This window comes from Nomascus leucogenys, chromosome 21 (assembly GCF_006542625.1).
Source record: "Nomascus leucogenys isolate Asia chromosome 21, Asia_NLE_v1, whole genome shotgun sequence".
In the NCBI taxonomy this organism is placed as follows: Eukaryota; Metazoa; Chordata; class Mammalia; order Primates; family Hylobatidae; genus Nomascus; species Nomascus leucogenys.
Genome location: NC_044401.1, coordinates 12,962,460 through 12,982,953, shown reverse-complemented (window position 1 = coordinate 12,982,953; position 20,494 = coordinate 12,962,460). Strand labels below are relative to the sequence as shown.

The 20,494-nt window shown below is 39.2% G+C and overlaps 1 protein-coding gene across 1 annotated transcript in view; it reads left to right on the top strand.

The window, feature by feature from the left end:
• Positions 1-20,494, top strand: part of HHLA2 (HERV-H LTR-associating 2) — an 88,798-nt gene that overhangs the window by 26,243 nt on the left and 42,061 nt on the right. Inside the window, exon 3 of the transcript XR_004027536.1 lies at positions 11,914-11,991. The gene's annotated coding sequence lies outside the window, so the exon portion shown is untranslated. The remainder of the gene's footprint in view (positions 1-11,913; positions 11,992-20,494) is intronic.

Below are 20,494 nucleotides of genomic sequence, written 5' to 3'. Positions count from 1 at the left end.
TACAGCTAGGTCAACCACATCCCAATGCACTGATTAAGCTTTACTTTATCAAAGGAAAAATGTGGATTTAGGTAAACAGCTTTTATTTCTCCAGAAATATTGGCTTTTATTTTGAAATTACTATGCTTACTAAATTGCACACTTTAGGCCCTATTTTTTTTTTCCAAATAAAATTTGGCAGCCCTATGTCAGTTCCCGAAAACCATTTTCTTTAGGAATGTAACTGGTCCATGAAATCCAAAAAGCTGTGAACATTGGTCCACTAAGACCCTCAATAAATATGGCTGGAGAGATAGGAGGATAGAAAAAGTTTAGAGGTGAAGCATGACTTAGTGACAGGATTTCTTCATGGGTCTAAGTTAATGTCTTCTAAGCACAAAAATCATGGCTGTTGTGGACAGTTATCCAGATTGAACAGTGTACTAGGCTCATGGGGTAAATAGAAACTGCAATCCAGTCCTGGTTCCTCTCACCAAATCATGTACCATGGTAGGAGGCAGGGTCTACCTGGAAGAAGGGGAGCCTTTTGTCTTTATAGAAAGACACTGTGGCCAGTGACAGCACATATTCTTACTGTGATCCAGCTTAATCCAAGGATAGAGTTTAACGAATCCGTAGAAGTGGATATACGGTGTGCAACTGGGATCTCTGTGACATTTCTAACCAGGATTTTTTTAAAGTATAGACATATTCTTCACTATCCTCTAATAAGGTGGTCTAAAGTCCCAGCTGTTGCTGAGTAATGATGGCTATATAAGCTTTAGAAATTAAGCAGGCAAGTGGAGGAGTGAGCAGCAGTGAGGGAAGAAGGGAACATTTAGATGGCCCAGCCCTTGAGGTTGGTACTTTATTATTTTACATAGGCAGGATGTAAGTTTACTAATAGAATCCTGATTAATCAAATCTGTAAGAGGGTGAGGTAGCCTAGGATAGTAGGGAGATTACTTCTTTTTTTTTTTTTTTGAGATGGAGTCTCACTCTGTTGCCCAGGCTGGAGTGCAGTGGCACGATCTTGGCTCACTGCAACCTCTGCCTCCTAGGTTCAAGCGATTCTCCTGCCTTAGCCTCCCAAGTAGCTGGGATTACAGGCACGCACCACCACAGCTGGCTAATTTTTGTATTTTTAGTAGAGACAAGGTTTCACCATGTTGGTCAGGCTGGCCTTGAACTCCTGACCTTGTGATCCGCCCGCCTCAGCCTCCCAAAGTGCTGGAATTACAGGCATGAGCCACCATGCCCGGCCTGGGAGATTACTTATTAAAGAAAATATTGTTGGGCGTGGTGGCTCACACCTGTAATCCCAGCACCTTGGGAATCTGAGGCAGGCAGATCACCTGAGGTCGGGAATTCGAGACCAGCCTGACCAACATGGAGAAACCCTGTCTGTACTAAAAATAGAAAATTAGTCAGGTGTGGTGGCACATGCCTGTAATTCCAGCTACTCAGGAGGCTGAGGCAAGAGAATCACTTGAACCAGGGAGGCTGAGGTTGCGGTGAGCTGAGATCACGCCACTGCATTCCAGCCTGGGTGACAGAGCGAGACTCCATCTCAAAAAAAAAAAAAAAAAAAAAAATAAGTATTAGTTTTGACTATAGCCAATTTTGAATTTGGTCCTTATGGAGCAATATTTTTCTTCAGACCTCATTATAAAGCAGAATAGAATGGTTCTAGACAATAGCTTTTCATGGAGGGTATAGCCAGTCATCATCAATGGCCATGGATAAAATCCTAACTAAAAATTCTACTTTGACAAACATGGTCTCCTAAATATGTCTACCAGGATGCATTAGCTGCAAAGTGCATCCATCCATGGGTTACAGGGTAAACTGACCTTCTCTATGGAGTTCTCTTATAATTCACCAATTATGTTGGAAACTGTGCTGAAAACAATGCCTGCACTTAGCTAATGCTCAGTCTAATTCCTGGAAATAAACAATCACCCAAATTATTTTCCTTTTTCCCCAGCATCTTTTCTTCGTATTATACTAATTCATGTTCATTGAGGAAAATTTAGAAAATGGAGAAGAAAAAAAAATCCACAACTCTATCATGTAAAGAAACAATACTAACATTTTATTCATGCTGTCAAATATTTTCCTACCCACATATATTTTGCCTGTGTCTGTCTTTAAGCTATAAGTTGTGTTGATCCTGCTTCTTACAACCTACTTTAGATCAGCTTTACTTCCATCCTACACCATATGGAAGTGCATTCTCCAAGATTCCTGGAATTCCCCAGAGATTCATATTTATCTTTATCTCTGTGTCAACATTGGTTATGACAGCTCATTTCTTTCATTTTGTAGCTATTTCCTTTTCTCCGTTTCGCAAATAGCTCCATTCTCCCCAAACACATACAATATCACTCACAAGGCAGCTCTAAGTTCTTTGGCCACTGACTACCTTGTTCCTATTCTCTTTCTCTGTTCCTTCTCTCTTCTCTCCTTCCCACATCCGAAATTCTGTTTATTTTTTATTTATGGTAACTTAGGAACATGCCTTGATGAGATAGTTCAGAATATGAGGGCCTGGGTGGGAAAGAGGCAAAGACCCTGAAAGAAACTGTAGTGATAGCTAGTAAAATACTTTTTTTTTTTTCCTCACACCACATCATGTACTTGACTTAAAGAAGGAAAATAGAGTCATATGACTTTGGCATACAACTTCTCCATTGGTCAGGCTGAAGCTTTCTTGGAACCCCACTCTAATCTGAGACTCTTGCCACTTGATCTTCCTTCCTTCCTCGACGCTTTTACAAGTGTTAGAACTTTATTATGGTCTTAAGCTTCTTCTTACCTTCTTCGGCTCCTTCTCCTTGTCCTTCTTGGATATTCTACCAATAAATCTTCTGCAATAATTCTGTCTTGGCATCTGCTTCTCTGAAGAACCCAAAATAATACACACACACAACATTTAGCAAGTGACCATAAAGAGTCACAAAAGCTGTTCTTGCAAAACTTGGTGATGTACCAAGCTCTTTTCTTTTAGGTACTTGAAGTTCCTTTCATGACAAGTTTACTAGAGGCAGACACTAAAATATTCTAGTGCTAACTGCTCTTGTGATTTCTATCATACTCCTATTAATGCAAGAGCAGATGTGCTTGCACATTTTACCAACAATAAAATATTTTGAGTATCTCTTTTGCTAGTTAGCAAACCCGATACCGATAGAGTTAGTTCTCATTGAAGCACTTGTAGTAGCTGCTTCTAAGCACAGATTTGTGGAGTGCTTGCTCTGAATAGGATTCTTCAGATATCAACTAACCATCCCTGGGGAGCAGATTCACCCCGTGCATGCATGTACATATCACATAGCCTATGCATATTTGAAGTAAATTTCAGTATAATGTCGACTTTACCCATGACAGTAAACAACAGCATGTCATGACTGCATAATGGTCAATTGCATGAATATCCCACTTATTTTAATAAATTCTGCAAGATAGGGTATTTTGGGCTCCTAAGTTTTCACTGTTTCTGATTTAGCAAATCTGTATACTTTGCACAGTGTCCAGCTTTTCATAGACTATTTCCTAGAAGAATTATTGGCTTAAAAAGCATGGCCAATTTTAAGGTTTTTGATATTTGTTGCCAAGAAGTCAGCCAGGAAGTTTGTTCCAATTTACACTTGAACCATTTCTATACGAGTAGGCTTATTTCTTTTCCTTTTATTTTCTGCGTGTGAAATTATGTGTAAAATATGCAGTCCAAAGAACAACAGAAAAAAAACCTAACCTTTGAATCCTCCACCAAGGTTATGAAATAGAATTTATTAAGTTGGTGCAAAAGCAATTGCAGTTTTTGTCATGACTTTTAATGGCAAAGACAACGATTACTTTTGCACCAACCTAATAGAATCCTCCTGCATTTGCTGATTCTCATCATGCCTCCCCTCTTCACAGGTAAATCATCTAGAATTTAGGGTTATGCATTCCCTTGGTTTTCTTCATAGTTTTGATAGTTAAATGATAGAGTGTGTGTGTATATATAACTATATGCAGTCCTAAATATTATATAGATTTTTAAAATGTGGGTGGCAAATACAAAGCTAGTTGTGTGAGGAGGGTATGGTCACCACTGTTAGGTAAAGTTGTCTAGGACAAGACGAACTTGCAGTCTTCTGCATCCTGGGACTTTATAAGGGGGCTTTCTGGTGTATTCAGAGGGAGAGACCATGAGGCTCACCACAGTCCATATATTTGCAAGGACTGTAATGCAAAGCAGGTACTAACCACGTGATCAGTGGGAGTGGCATGAATTACCCTGGGTTTCTTGCTGCTAAGCTTGTTCCAGCTGGCAGAAGTCAGTGATAACAGAACACTTTGGTAGAATGAATAAATGTCCACAGCTGATTTAGGCAGCAGGACCTGGAAGAAAGAATAAGGAATTTATTAGCAAATTGTCAAGATCACTAGATTCGTATCCAGGCCAGTCTCGCCAGAACATTTCTCCAGGTGTTTAAAAAAAAAAAAAAAAGACTGTGCCAAAGCAGTGGGGATCATGGTTCTAACAGGCAGAGGCATGTCCATTTAGACTCACTCCTCTCCAGTCTGGTCCAGATTCCAGCTAGCATTTTGGAATGTCTGTTCTCCATCCTCCTGGGAATCCCTTGACTCCTCTTCTATTTTGAACTAATTTCCTGTATCGCGTCTTTGTCTTTCTTGGTTTATACTTTTATTTTGGTGGAGCACATTTTCCCACAGCTTCTTGACAAGAGAGGATGGGTAATACATTTATTCTGTTTTTGGGATAGTGCATGTCTGAAAATGTCATTCTGCTCTCCCAAGTTTGGGAGTTTGACCATACTTGCAGGTTACAAGTAATTTTTCTTTAGAATTCTGGATGTGGTTGCACTTTTTTTTTTTGCTGGCAAGTCATGCTGTTGCAAAGTCTGAAGCCACTATGATTCCCGGCCCTTTCTATTAGCGTTTTTCTCTTGGACTCTTCTTTTTTCCTAGTTTTCTGAAATTTCAAAATGGAGTATCTTTGTGTGAATGCTTTCATCCACCGCTTTTATTCAGTAAGCTTTTTTTCAGTAATAGCAATTCATTTATTATTCTGGAAATTTTTCTTAAATACTTTTGCTTTCTACCCTGTTTCCTGTTTTCTCTTTTTTTCTAGATTTTTTAGAGTTCTCACCTGATTTTAAAAATCTTTTTTGCTTATTTTCTGCCTCTGCATCTATTTACTGTCTAGGAGACATTCTCTACTTTATTTTCTAACAATGTTAATGACTTCTGCTCTTATGTTCTCAATTCTAAGATGTCTTTTATGTTAATTTCTTATGCCATTCTGTTCCGTTTTTATGAATGTAACTTTTTCTTATCTCTCTGGAGATGTTATAGTTTTATTTCATTTGGTTTTGTTGATTTTCACCCTCGCTTGCTTGAATATTTTTATTTACTCCAGGATGTCTTTTTGTAAGGGAGGTTGGTTTCGTTTACTTCTGTCTTCTGTGACAGCTTTCCTCAGGGTGTCTGGTAATCCCTCAATGTCTGCTTAACATTAAGAATGAAGGAAGCTTATTGGAGGCTCTAAGAGCTTGGACTGTGGGCCATGCCTCTCAGGTGGAAGTCACTGGAGGGTGATGTAGGCAGGAGGATGGGCTGGGTCTCTGTATTCAGCATTAGATATCTGTTTGATAAATTAGTCTTAACCTCTACCTTAACTCTAATCTGTGCCTAGACCATCAATTCAGACATTATTATGCTTTGTTTCTCCATGGATTTCTCCAAAGAAAGGGACAATTGTTCAGTAAAGTGGAGTGCAGGAGAGAATCTAGGGGGTTTAACTTCTTAAATCATTTAATAGAGTCTGACTCCATTTTTTATCTTTGACTGCTGAGAGCTTTCATGCCCACCTCCTCTTTCCTCTTGTGCCCCATATTTGAGCAAGCTGGTAAGAAAGCTAGTGCTGCCCCCTGGACACAGCAGAAAGTTCAACCTATGTAGCAGAGTGGATTATCCCTCATCCCACCCCTTAACTATGATAAAAAACCAAGTCTGCTTATTCTCATTCTTGCTTTCAAAACATTCTCAAGCTCATTCCAGACTAGCCTGGGTGTTGTCCCACTATGTTTAGAAAGTTCCATGATGTAATACAATGTGTTCTCACCTCTTGGTGTGTACATGGCGTCATCAGTCAGGACGTCTCACCTATTAATCGGGAGGGGTTCATCCCACCTGCGTTGGATGGCTATAAGAATAGCTTTCCTATGAGGTTTTCTTATCTTAGTCTTTTTCTTTTTTTTCCATTACCAGTTCCAAAGCAGTTCCTATGTCTTTTGAGTACTATATGGTACAAGGTGGTGGACTTTCACATTTTCCCAATAACTAGAGATTCATTTTCTTGGGTCTACTAAGTCAGTTACTACTTGCCCATTTTTCTCTAGTTTCCAAATTTTTGCTGAATTTTTTGTTTTGTTTTGTTTTGTTTTTTTGGCCTCGCCTCTTTTTCTGCTTTATCCATTTCTTAAAAAACAAAAACAAAAACAAAAAAAATCCTTCCCATAGTGGGGGGGTCTGTGGTTGGGGGGCAGTGAGGTGGGCATGGTTAATGGAATAGAAAGAACAAATAAGACCCACTATTTGATAACACAACAGGCTGGCTATAGTCAATAACTTAATTGTACAATTTTAAGTAACTAAAAGAGTATAATTGGATTGTTTGTAACTCAAAGAATAAATGCTTGAGGGGATGGATACCCCTATTCTCCATGATGTGCTTATTTCACATGCAAGCCTGTATCAAAACATCTCATGTACCCCATAAATACATATACCTACAGTGTACCCACAAAAATTTAAAAAATTTGAAAAGAAAAATCCCTTCCCTAAATTTTTATTGAGTTAAAGAGATAAGAAACAAAATTAGAAACATATATTTAAGCTGCTGTCTTCACCCAGAAATCCTGAGTGGGCTCATTTCTTCACACCTTGTCAACAATGGGTGCTTTTCCCATTAATTTAGTAAATGGATTTCCCTGAAATCCGTACTATGTTCTAATTGCTTTGACAACTCAGGTTCTTCATATTATTGGATTCTGGTCTAAACTACTTATTCATATAACTAAAAGCCTAAAGGACAATTTCATGATTTGTGGCAGATTGTTAAATTTAGCCATTTGGTTTACCCTAAATTTGCTTCCATTTTTTAGTAGTGCTCTATTGTAATGCAGATGGAAAACATCACAATGTTCTAGAAGGGAACTGAAATGAAAATGAATTATCTATATCTATCTCCACTCCACTTATGTGAGGGAAATTGAAAGATAATCACTTCATGGGTATCCATTTAAAATAAAAGCCACTTTTCTTTTCTATTGCTTGTGAAAATTCAACCCATCTTTTGAACAAATTTAGCAGTGATTTACAATTTTTGGTTAAAAATGCCAGACTTAAGATTTCAAAATGCACTCCTTTGTTAGAAAACAATGATTTCATCAAATGGTAACCCTACTTTGTCTTAATAGTTAATTCACAGGTTGGTGAATCTTTTTATTGTTAAATATAATTCAAAGGTTATTTTCACAGTAAAAGCATACAGATAAAAATTAGGCCCTTCCTTTCATAAATACCAGAGTCCTAGTCTCCCCTCTCAGAGGCAGTGGACTAGATTAAATTTATTATTACATATGTTTTGAGAAATTATTTATGTGAATACAAGCACATATATGAATATGTAAGCTTTTTTCATGTAACAAGAGCATACCATTTTTGCTGTTCCATGCCTTATTTTATTAACTATACATTTCTGAAGATTTGACTATATCAGCACATTTAGATCTTCCTTATACTTTTAATATTTTTGTGAAAATAGAATAAATACAGAGAAGTGCACAAAACGTAGCTAAATGAATCAACACAAAACAAAAGCCCGCAAGATAACCACCTGGTTTGCCAGGCAATCAAGCACTCCTAGGCTTTCACATGGCTCCTTCATGTCCCCTCCAAGTCACTACCTTCTCTGTCTCAGTCAAAGGAAAACACTTTCTAGCTTCTAGCTTCTATGGTAATCCTGTCCTTGCTTTTCTTTAGTGTTATACCTAGGTGTGCATCCTTAAACAGTACAGTTAAGTTTTGCCTGTTTTCAGAATGTCAGGTAATTCAAATCATACAGTATGAGTTATTTTGTGTCTGACTTAGTCCATGCTTTCTATTCACCTCGTCTATTCTAGGGCTTTTATATGCTCTAAAATTTTCCTTGTTTCTGGGCCTTGCTGCAAATTTGTAATTCTGTTTTTCCCCCTACCTCTTTAGAAGTTATGCATTCTATAGTTCTTTTACTTGTGAACCACAAAATTATGATATACTTCATTAGTTCTTAAAACCTTACATTAATTGGTATTTTATACTTTTCATGGGCAATGAAAAGATTCTATATTCCTTCCAGACGTCTTACTTTTTTTTTAGCCCCTTCTAAAGTCTTAAGCCATTATTAGGTACTTTAATTCTGTCTTTAATCTGTATTTAAAATATGAATGTGTGTTTTATTTATGTTTAAAATTTATGTATTTAAAACCTTATTATTGTCATTAGTCTCCTGATTTATTTTTTTGAAAGACATTTATTCAGTGTCATGATCAGACTATTACATTTAGAAATAAACAGCATGGGTGCAAAAAACAAACAACTACATTAAAACCCTTTGATGGAATGCTTTAAACTTTCCACAAACAGAAACTAAAATAACCTCTTATGCAATTAGTCACAAATACAGTTCTTCAGTTTTTTGCCCATGTACATGAGTATTGTCTTAAATGTGTCATCTTTGTAGCAGCTAGGCCCTGCCACCACTCTGCTTGGCTGAATTCACAAATCTGTTGTAACCTGTACCTCCTTTGTCACTTCTCTGGCTCTCCTCTCCTGTTAAGCTTTGCTTCCTGGCAATAATTGAAACCTTCTGCTACTATTGCTACTGGAACCATCATAGCCATCTTGGTTTTGTAGTTTGGCAAAGTACTGGCCTCCCCCACCATAGGAACCAGAGTTTCTGCCTCCAAAGTTCTCTCCCTTCATAGGCCCAAAATTTGAAGATTGATTATTGTAATTGCCAAAAATCATTATAGCTTTCTCTACCTTCAAAATTGTTTCTACCTACCGAATCCATTATAGCCATGTCCGCAGCCATCATATCTACCACTACTATGGCCGCCACCAAAGCCACCACAACCACTGAAGTTTCCTCTGCTACCAAAGTTGTCATTCCTACCAAAACTGCCTCCACGACCACCACTGACATCTCTAGAATTACTTTGACCTCTTTGGCTGGATGAAGCACTAGCCATCTCTTGCTTCAATAAGGCTTTCCTTATTTCATGATTGTGGCCATTCGCAGCATGGTATTTCTGAATGACAATATTATTCAGGGAGTCATGGTCATCAAAAGTTACGAAAGCAAAGCCCCTCTTCTTGCCACTGCCTCAGTCAGTCATGATTTCAGTCACTTTAATTTTCCCATACTCTTCAGAATAATTTCTTAGGTGATGGTCTTCAGTGTCTTTTTTTTAATGCCACTACAATCTTTTTCACAGTTTAGTGGTTACCTGGTCTCTGAAGTTCTTCATTTGAGACAGCTCTGTTTGGTTCCACAACTCTTCCATCCACCTTGTATGGTGTATTCATCCATTTTGATGCTGCTGATAAAGACATACTCAAGACTGGGTAATTTATAAAGGAAAAGAGGTTTAATGGACTTACAGTTCCACACGGCTGGGGAGGTGTCACAATCATGGCAGAAGGTGAAGGGCACATCTTACATGGCAGCAAGCAAAGAACAAATGGGAACCAAGCAAAAGGGGTTTCCCTTTACAAAACCATCAGATCTCCTGACACTTATTCACTACCATGAGAACAGTATGGGGAAAACTGCCCCCATGAATCAGTTATCTCCCACTGAGTCCCTTCCATAACATGTAGGAATTATGGGAGCTACAATTCAAGATAAAATTTGGGTGGGGATACAGCCAAATCATATAAGATGCCTTTGCATTCATGGCTGTATCTACCTCCATGGTGACATATGGGACAACCCAAAACCCCTGGAGTGCTTGGTGTTTGAGTCTCTCATTACTACAGAGTCCATGAGAGTTCTCATTGCTCAAAATGGCTGTAGAAACGCTCATCAGTTATTTCGAAGATCAACCATGTGATAAAAAGCTTCTGCAGCTGTTCAGGCTTTTTAGGAGACTCTGACTTAGACATGGCTGCTATGGAGAGAGAGACTTTAATGATGCTTCTGCAGCAGCACCCATGGGGAGAAAGCTAGTCTACTTATTTAAATTTGCCCTATATTCATAGCTCTTCATCCCTTCCTGAATTTGAGCTTCCACCTGGTATCATTTTCCTTCTGCCTGAAAAACTTGCCTGTAGTATTTCACTTAGTGCAGTTCTACTGGCTTCAAATTATGTTTTCTGCGTCTGAGAATTATTTCACTTTATTTTTGAAATATTTTTGCTATAATTTGGGGTTGGAAGTTATAATTTGGGGGTTGCAATTTTGGGTTGGAAGTCATTTTCTTTGATCACTTTGAATAAATTTTTCTCTCATCTTTGGCTTCTATTACCTCTGTTTAAAAGTCAGGTATTTGCCTAATTGTTGCTCTTTTGAAGGCAACCTGCCTTTTTTGCTGTGCCTTCTGACTGCTTTAAAAGTTTGAGAACACATAGACACTGGAAGGGGAACATCACACTCCGGGGACTGTTGTGCGGTTGGGGGAGCGGGGAGGGACAGCATTAGGAGATATACCTAATGCTAAATGATGAGTTAATGGGTGCAGCACACCAACATGGCACATGGATACATATGTAACAAACCTGCACATTGTGCACATGTACCCTAAAACTTAAAGTATAATAATAATAATAAAATAAAATTTAAAAAAGCAATTCTTTACACATAAAAAAAAAGTTTCTTTCTCTTTGGTTTTTAACATTTTCAGTGAGGTACCTGGTTGTTTATCTTGTTTGAGGTTTATAGGTCTTCTTGAATCTGTGAATTAATGTCTTTCAGTTTTGGAAAATTGTCCCTCATTATTTCTTCAGATAATTCCTACACATTCTCTTTTCTTTTTCCTAGGATTTCACTTATGCCTTCTCAGTGTGTCCTCTGTTTCTCAACTTTCTTTCTAATGTTTCCATCCTTTTGTTTCTCTTTGCTTCATTCCAAATACTTCCTTACAGATCAATATCCAGGGTACTTGTTCTCTTTAACTGTCTAGTCAGCTGTTAAATCAATCTATTGTTGCTAATTTCACTTATTTCCCAGTTCTTGTGTTTCTGTTTGGTTCCTTATCATGGTTTTCAGCTCTCTGCCAAAATTCTCTATCATGTCTTGTCTCTTTGAATAAAAAAAGTATGGTTAAAGTCTATATCTAAAAACTGACATCTGAAGTCCATGTGAGTTTTATTTTCAGTTATCTGTTTGATTGTTTTCTTGTCTCTGAGTGCCTGGCGATTTTTTACTGTGTGTCAGACATGGTATTTGCAAAAATATTGTAGAGGCTGGGCATGGTGACTCATGCTGTAATCCCAACACTTTGGGAGGCTGAGATGGGTGGATCACCTGAAGTCAGGAGTTTGAGACCAGCCTGGCCAACATGGTGAAACCCTGTCTCTACTAAAAATACAAAAATTAGCAGGGTCTGGTGGTGGGTGCCTGTAGTCCCAGCTACTTGGGAGGCTGAGGCAGGAGAATCACTTGAACCCGGGAGGCGGAGGCTGCAGTGAGCCAAGATCGCGCCACTGCACTCCAGCCTGGGCAACAGAATGAGACTCTGTCTCAAAGGAAAAAGTTGTAGAAGTAATTTTCAGCTTGGTGTAATATTTTCTTCCAAGAGGAATTTGTTTTTATTTTGCTAGTCATCTGGGGCATTGGTACTCTGGGATCACCTTAATCTAATTTTATCCACACAGCATGTAGGAGAATACTAACCCTGCACAGATTGTGATGGTGATGTGGAATATACTAAAGCCCAGAACGCACCTCCTCTGGTAAGTAGGGAGATATACAATGAGGTTTCAGTATTATCTGTGCAGCTATTTATTTGAAAATTACTGCATGACCAGGAAACATTTTAATTGCTTTGCAAATATTATTAATGTAATTCTTCTTATAACAGTGATTTGGAGGTGAATATTATTATCCCTGTTACTAGATGTGAAACTGAGGCAAAAAGGAGTTAGGTAACTTGGACAACAGTACACAGCTTTAAATAGACCTTGGTTTTGAATCCAAGTAGTAAGAGATGATGCTGTTGAGGTGAATTTAGACTTTGCACACTATATTATTCTGAGAAATGGTAAATTTTGGAATTATGGGGGAGGGCAGTTAGGAGTGGCATTTTTTACTTTGTCTGATGATTATAAATTTTAAACTGCATTATCTATGTGCCACTTTGATAGTGGTGCTGGGGTGTTTAGGAGAAAATAGCAGTGGTAGTTGTTATATAGGGAAGGGGACACACCAGGAAAGATCTCAATTTGTGTTCACTCATTGCTGCAGTTCAGAATTGGGAGGAGGCGGAATTGTGGATTAAGTATGGGGTCTCTAAAGACTCTTTTGCACTGAGAGCAGCAAGTATGAAGAAATTACATCTTAGAATCAGAGTCTGTGCTGGATTCATGCGTGGGATTTGTTGATTATGTTTCTCTCCACGATGACTGCTCAGGCTGTTTCAGCATGAACAGTTGGCTCAGTACCCAGAGAGTGTTTGATTAGCTAAGTTAGGATGCAAAAAGCCACACACTATAGAGGAAATTTACCCTGGAATAAATGTAGATCATTTAGTCAAATTGCTATATTCTCAGCATGTTAAGACTTCCCTGGAAGAAAATGCCACAGGAGCTTTCTTAGAAGTACAAGTAAACAGAACTTACTTTCCAGGAAACCTGAAAAGCATGACCTAACATGTGATTCAGGATCAGCCAACATGACCTTGGAGGAAAAGAGCCCCTAAAAAAAGAAACGTCCTGAGTGAGTCATGAAACTGATCCTATAGGGGGTTTTATGAGTCAAAACTCTTGGTTGCAAGTGACAGAAATCAGATTCAAGCCTAATCAGAGGCATCAAAGTGGGGGAGGGGTGGGCAGCACAAATTACTGTCTTTGGCTTGACTACACTGCATATCGGTATAAATTTGTGCTTGCTGGAGTTGGACAGAGACCCAAAATGTTTTCAGCAGGTCCAAATATATTTCAAAGATTCTGAACTTAAAGGGGAGTGGAGTGTACTGGCTCATGATACTGGGAACAACAGGCATGGCACTAATCCACAACTGACTGGGTCCAGTCCAGAGGCTGAAAAATTACCACTGCTGATCTTACATCATCAACCCACTTTTGATGTCTGCCCCTCTCTTTGTGGGCGTGTTAACTTCTACTGCACCTGTGCTTCTCCCGTATTGCTATGGAAGAGGGTCACAGGCATCTTTCACTCTTCCTAGATTAGTCAGCCCTGGGTCAGGTATTTATGAACAATCTACTACCGCATAACATATTACTCTAAAAATTAGCAGCTTAAAACAAACATTTATCATCTCAGTTTCTGAGGGACAGGAATCTGGGAGCAGCTTAGCTGGGACATTCTGGCTCAGGGTCTTTAATGGGGTTGCAGTTAAGGTATTGCCCAGGGCTTCCATCATCTGAAGGAGCTGGAGAAAATGCTTCCAAACTCATTCATGTGGCTGTTGGTGGGAGGATTCAGTTCCTTGCCATATGGGCTCTCTGTGGGGCTATTCATACAGCACAGCAGCTGACCTCTTCAAGAGTGAGTGATCAGAGAGTGAAAGAAACCAGAATGGAAGCCACAGTGTCTTTTATAACCTCATATCAGAAGTGACATATCATAATTTCTACTGTATTCTATTGGTTATACAGACCAGCCCTGGTACAGTGTGGGAAAGGGACTGTACGAGAGTCTGGATACCAGGAAGTGATCATCAGGGGCTGTGGTAGGACCACTGCAGGCAGAACTCTAAGGTGGCCCCCAAGATTCTTGCCCCCAATGTATACACTGTGTAATTCTCTCCCTTTTAATGTGGGCTGCACCTGTGAATATGATTGGATAGTCACTGCTTTGATACGGTTACCTTTCATAACAAAGGTAAAGGAATTTTGCAGATATAATTAGCAATAGCAATAGATTTTTGAGTTAACCACCAAAGAGATTATTTGGGTGGCCCTGACCAAGTCCAGTGAGTCCTTTAGCAGAGATTCAAAGACTTAAAGCAGTGGCCTCCTGATGGCCTTGAAGAAGGAAACTGCGATGATGTGAAATGGTGGGTGTCTCTAGGATCTGAGGGCCCCAGTGCTACTGCTGCAAGGAACTGAATTCTGCCAACAACAAGTGAGCTTGGAAGGGGATCCCAAGCCTCAGATGAGACTGGAACCCTGGCTGACAGCTCGACGGCAGCCTGGTAAAAACCCTGAGTAGAGGACCAGGCTGAGCTGTGTCAAGATGCCTAACCCACAGAGATAGTAAGATAATAAATGTATGCCATTTATCTGCTAAACTTAGGGCATTTTATTATTCAGCATAGAAACATATATAATGCCTGCTTGTGAAAGATAAGGGTTAGGTGAAGGTCTTCTCTGTCCATATTTCCTCAAATTGTGAATTGTGGCGAGGTCCCCAAGGAAAGAAAGTGCTGTTATAGGGACAAGGGGGATGCAAAGGCTGCTAGGCAAACAGTCTACAGCTGCCACAGTTTATTAGGGTGTTTCAAACCTGGGCACCCCAGCCGGTTCGAGAATATGTCATCAAGCAAACAGTGCTCTCCACTGCCGTCTAGAATATTGTTCTCAAAATGTGGTCTGTGTACAACCAGTGATGGAACTCTCTGGAGTGTTTGTTAAAATGCAGGCTCCTAGGTCTCACTCCAGATATATTGACTCAATTTCTATGGGGATTTGTATTTTTATTTATCATTTCATAGTTTTTATATTTTGAAGATTTTTCAAAATCAAAAAAAGTTGAAGGAAACAGAAGTGTGAGCATTTGTTTGCCTTTCACTGAGGTTCATCCATTGTTAATATTTTATCCCATTTTCTCCTCATATACATATTTATGTGTATAATTTTATTGCAGAACCATTTGAAAGTATGTTACAGAAATCATGACATTTCACCCCTAAACACTTTAGTACATATAGCCTACAAATAAAAACTACCTCATATAATCACATGCTCTTCTCACACTGTAGAAATGAAACATTGACGTATTGGATAAAATACAATAAAATTTTTCCAGTAGGCCTCAAAATGCCCTTTGGAGTATTGCTTCTCAAAATTTGATCCTTGGACTTGTAGCATAGAATCAGCATATTTTAATAAGAACCCAGTGAGTGACAAGCACACTCATTTGCCCTGTAGCAAGTTTTTGATTGAAGATATAATCAAAGATTGTATTACATCTGGCTATCAAAGTTTTCTTTACTCTTTAGCATCTCTGAGCTAGAATAGTCCGTTTTTCCCCTATTCTTTCTTCCTCTGCTGCCGGCCTCCCCCTCCACGTTCTACCTTGATGAAAACAATCGTGAAATTTTAAAACACTCCGATGCTTTTGAAACTAACCACATAAAGTTGTGTAAGTGCTAATGACTGGTACAAGCAAGATGGAGAGGAATCTTGTGGCAAGCGCGATCACTAAAAGTTGACTGAGGTTTCATGAAAGACGTGGCATTTCTGTAGATCTTAAAATTGTAGACCAAGTTAGTTTCTTTTGACTAACTAGTCTAGGAAACAAAGGACATTCACTTTAAAAGGTAAGCTGGAGTCAATTGAGGAATTTGGTTCAAAAGCAATCAAAATTTTAATTTTTAAAAATAATTTCCAGACTCAGAAAAACGTTAAAAATAATTTCCAGACTCAGAAAAATGGAGGCTACTTAACTGGGCACAATTACTTCCAGGCGGTGGGACTAGTGAGTTCCAATATTTTAGTGCATTTTATGTAACTCCTTTGCAAAAATGCATTATTGTAAAATTCTGACTTGCATTATAAATTTCATATGAGAATTTTCCATAACAGTAAAAATCCAGCATTAAAAATCATTTCATAAATAATGTACATTTGCATATCATAGTTCTCTTTCTTCCCTGTCATTGGACATTTAAGTTGCTTCCAAATCTTCACTGAAGTAAGAAGCCTGTTCATACAATTATTACATCTGATTATTATAACAGAGTCCTAACAGTAGAGTTGCTGAGACAAAGCTTACAATAGACTCAAACTGGAGTGTGTGCCCAACTCATGCAAATTCACTTGCAGGCTCTGATAGTGCCATCATTCTCAGTCTAAACCCTGACCATTCTGAGCCAGTAATAGAATATCTAGATCCAAGTTGGGTGAAAAGAAACCTGGAAACCTGACATACAAACAGGGGACTCTCAGGTGAGGATCTGGCGCAAAGATATCAGGCTTCTAAGCTGGGTGGTTTTGATGTTGCTTCTCCTGTTCCCGTCCTTCCTCAAACTGGTTTCTGTAGCCCTTCCTTAGGTTGTGTGAGCAACCTTAGACTCCTTCCCTTAAAACTCCATGGTTTGCTTGTTATTCTGGGTTCCTTTCTGTTGCCAACAAAAAAAGAAACCCCCAAATAATATTGATGGTGGATTGTATATGATAGACACCTGTAGAAAGGTAATATTTGGAATTAGCCATTGGACTTTATTGGGGTAAAAGGCAGTAAGGCTCCATTCTGTGTTCTGGTGCAGAAATTTAAGAGCTCTTGGTAAGTGGTGGCCAAACAGCTAGTCCGTCTATCACCCTCAGGCAACTGGGCAACTCTTTGGAAGTGAAAATTCGGGTGTCTGGATAGCTGATGCCAAAATGAAGAGAATGGAGGCTGATGAAGCACCCCAACTTCATAAATTATGTTGCTAATTCTGGTCCAGAGTCACATAGTCATTAAGTAGAGGTGACGTGATTCAAACCCACACAATCTCATGTCATAACCTTAATTCTCAACCACTTCTTTTTATTCCCTTGCAAAAAGCAGCAAAGTCTCTTTTATATGAAAAGAAGTGAATGCCAGTGGCTCTTACCCATAGAGTCGTCATATTTAGCAATTAAAAATACAAGATTCCCAGTTAAATTTGAATTTCAGTATAAGTATGTCTGAGGGCTAGGATACACTTGTACTAAAAAATTATTAGTTTATCTGAATTCAAATTCAACTGGACATCCTGGATTTTATCTTGCAACCCTATGTGGTCCAACCCTATATGTCTTTTCAGTGTTGCTCTCTCAGTAACCAAAAAAAAAAAAAATTAATTTAAATTCAGCACATACATGCCTCAGAGGATAGAGAGGAAAAAAGCATTTTAAGAGGAAATTTCAGAAATTCAGATCTCACTGAAATCGTTGCTATAGTACTCACCAGTTAGTCTGTATTCAATGAGCTAGCCTAGGCAGCCAGCTTTAATTTCAAGTTTAATGGCCTGGTGAGTGCAAACCATTGTTGAATGCTGTCCTACGCTAGATGACATTGAATTCCTTCCCCTTCATTATGCTGGGGTCTTTTTGGCTCAAAAGACTGTAAAAGCTAGTATTGGTTTGGACACATGTATGTGTGTGTCTCTGACCCACCTATCTCTCATTCTGTTCTGCTTCAGGGCCCAGAAGAATCTTTTCTTCCCATGGGAAGTAAATTGTGAAGGCAGGCCACAGAATCCTTTAAAATGCACGTTACTGTTCTTCATAGGCCAAGACTGCAGCTGGGAGGGTGCAATGAAAATGGGATTTCTAAACGAGCAGAGTTAGGAGGAGTCACGCTGAAAACAGGCAACTGCAGACTCCAAGTGGGTGTAGTCACAGATCCAAAGGCAATGCAATAATCAGGGCTCAGGAAATGGTCAGAGAAGCAGAAGTCTCTGGCTTAGATTAAACATGGAAGCTTTGGGAACCAAGTTGATGAGGCCAGCCTTTAAGGTCTGTGTTTTAGTTTTACTTTTTGATACAAAACAAAACCCAAAACTTTCATTCCCCAAGTGTCATCAGTGCTGTATCAATGCTGAGAAACTAGAAGGGAATATGGTACGAGTATCTGCATGTATATTGTTCAGTCCTTTGAAAATAGCCTAGGATGTGGTGTTGCTTCTGATCAACTATTTTAAATGTATGATGTAAACAAATTACTGCCACTTGGCTCTCCTATTGTAATAGACTTTTTGAAAAAGGATGGGGAGATAATTTGTGGATTCAGAAAGTTGCCAAGGATAGACATCCCTATTATATACTCAGAGACAAATGTTTTAATTATATCCCAGAGGGCCCATTATGAGTCACTTTAACTGACCCACAGGTATAGTCTATCCAGGAAAATAGTAGCCACCAAGTAGTTACAACAGAGAGGATTTAATTCAGAGAACTGGGAAATGAAATCAAAGATGGTGAGGAGTGCAGGTAACAGTAGGACATCACTTTCATGCTGGAAGGATGCTATGGGATCCCAGGGGTGAGGTCACTTTATGGAAGCTGGAATGGCAGATCTGCCCATCAGGAGCTTGAGTCATGGAAAAGATGGAGCTGGTGCCAGAAAAGCTGTCCAGCATATCATTACTTAATCAGGTGGTGATTCTCACTGCAACTGCTGTTCCTTATGTTGTCTCCTCATTGGAGCAAATTAATGCAGTGACTAAGGCAGATCTGAATACTGAATGATTCCTGTGGCAAATCCTAATAGAATTGCAATAAAAGTTTCTAGATCTTGGAGAAAGGCTTTGCTCCCTTTAGCAAGTAATTATTCTTTTCAGAAAATGTATCTGAGTGAGTCAGTACACAGTACATGAAGATGTTTGAGTTTTAGATTCTATGATCAGGGATCCAGGATCCACAAGAAAGCCAGGGACAAAGTTGAATGTGCCTGGCCACATTCTATCAAACCCCTAAAGAACAAATGAGTTGCATAAGCAGATTGTTTACATGCCCACTGAGCCCACCATACCGCTGTTTCATCCACAACCTGTGCTTGTGGCCTCATGGGGAGTCCCTTTAACAAGCTATTGAGTACAAAGGATAATTTTTCAGGATAACAACTACCACTGACTATAAGTAGATTTTGCAGCTTTAGAGCCTCTGACAGGGCTAACCCTAAAAGACAATGGAGAAGGGAAAGCCTCCCATTAGGTAGAATGTTGGGTAATACATGTCATTGTAACTTTACCTGAATGAAGATGAGGCCTAAAGTCAGGCTCTGTAACAAGTTCTTGGGCATGTTGGTCAAGAACATAGAAGAAGATTGACTATACGATTAAGAAAAAGGATGTGATCATGGAACATTCGAATGGATCCAGAACATGAGACAGTTAAGGAGTGTGTTGAGCAAGCATGAAAAGGAGGCTGAACTGACCTGACGGTATGAATGCCTATTCATGTGATTGACAGCTGCTGCTTCGGCCTTTCTGATGAGCATCCAGGTAGAACATGACTGAGGCAGCAACAAAAGTAGCAATAGGGGCTTTGTACAGACTCCACCACGCAGTCTTTCCCTCGTCAAAGCAGACCATGCTAATATGATAGCTGAGTGATCCATTTGTCATCCTTAGAGACCAGCCCACATCTCTGATACAGCATCATACCTAGTAAACACAGTGAACTCCTTGTTGTATTATATCTAGTTGCTCTCATTATGGAAGGGAACAGCATTCTCTTTTCCTACTTCCTCCCTATTGTGCCCCTGCCAGTACTACCAATTGCGAACTTTCCAAATGCTTCATACACTATCTTGTTATCCCACCCAAATTGGCTATGAGGGGAGTTATTTGATCAAAAACAAAGAATGAAGGCAATGGACTAATTAAAATGTAATTCACTGTTTTATGTTCCCTATTTATGAAGTAGTTAGCCTTACGACATGGTGCAAAGGTCACTAAAGACAGCGCCACAATCTCACAGGGGATCTTCTTCCATCTGATGATGTAGCTACTTTGTAGAACACTGGTTAGGCTCTGAACTAGTGTTTGAAATAAGAAATACTTTCCCCACAATTAAAAGACATGGATCTAGGAACCAAGGAGTGAGGAGGGACTGATGTGTCTAACAATGATAACTAATTAACCTATTCCCAAAATTTTTACTTGCTGTCCTTCTTAGGGTGACCCATCTCTTGTTAGTACTTAAGGAATGCTTTCATCATGTAATATATACTGTGATTCTTCTAAATTGGAAGCTAAAACTGGTAATTTGGGCTCTTCCTGCTAGGGGACAACAAATGGCAGAAAGTGGGATACTGTGTTGGCTGAGGTGACTGACCTTGCCTAGTAAGGGGAGATGCAATACTGCTGTACAACTAGATCTAGGAGGAATGTGAAAGGAACTCTGTGGATCCTTACTTTTCCTCATGTGCTCAGTGGGAAAGATTAATCAAAGATGATTGCCCTTCTATGCACAAGACCACTAGGAACTGGAACAGCTCAAGAACCAAGGTTCAGGTTATTCCATTAAAAAAAAAAATGAGGGGCTGGCCAAAGGCAAGGAAATTACATTATGGGTAATAGCA